Source organism: Octopus bimaculoides, chromosome 23 (assembly GCF_001194135.2).
Source record: "Octopus bimaculoides isolate UCB-OBI-ISO-001 chromosome 23, ASM119413v2, whole genome shotgun sequence".
Classification (NCBI taxonomy): Eukaryota; Metazoa; Mollusca; class Cephalopoda; order Octopoda; family Octopodidae; genus Octopus; species Octopus bimaculoides.
This window is the reverse complement of record NC_069003.1, coordinates 34,989,344-34,990,014: the sequence shown is the minus strand read 5'-3', so window position 1 is coordinate 34,990,014 and position 671 is coordinate 34,989,344. Positions and strand designations below refer to the sequence as shown.

General features: G+C 39.0%; 1 protein-coding gene across 1 annotated transcript in view; it reads left to right on the top strand.

Annotated features, from left to right (window-relative positions):
* LOC106878301 (sterile alpha motif domain-containing protein 14) overlaps nt 1-671 on the top strand; it is a 42,676-nt gene that overhangs the window by 16,677 nt on the left and 25,328 nt on the right. The window lies entirely within an intron of this gene.

Here is a 671-nt window from a genome sequence, read left to right as displayed (position 1 = left end):
GGCTGTTTGCATTAAAGGGAGCACCAATCCCCTTCTTGACTTTTCATACCTAATAATTAAGGGGGGGGGGCACCAAACGGATTGTTTCCATGCCTTCTGGTGCCAAGAACCCTTGCTACGCTCCTGCATCAACACCAATTTAAAAAAAAACAAAAACAATTTCCGATCGTTATACTTTTGTTGTTGTCACATGACATGAATTGTCTCCCTTGTGGTTGTTACCTCCCCTTTTCAAATTCTTAATCTAGAAAGCTTCATAGACGTAGTGACAGACGCTGCTGTTCTTGATATTGCTGCCACCTCATATTTCTTTTTTCTTGTTTTATTTCTTCTCTTTTTGAACTGCATGATTTGATTGGTTTATCACACGTTTCTTTCTCTACATTTGACATGTAGACAAAATATTTACTTTGCAGCTACATAACACCTAGGGTATTCCCACTGCAGAATCATTGACCGTAATGTCTCTGATTGGAATTTAAGCATGGAATTCCATGGACAGCACACACTTGTGTTTGACATCACTGATTAAAAGAGACACATTACTAAATCGAAACACTGCCGTGATTAAATCTCCCTTGTCCTATCACTGCCATGATTAAATCTCCCTTGTCCTATTACTGCCATGATTAAATCTCCCTTGTCCTATCACTGCCATGATTAAATCTCCT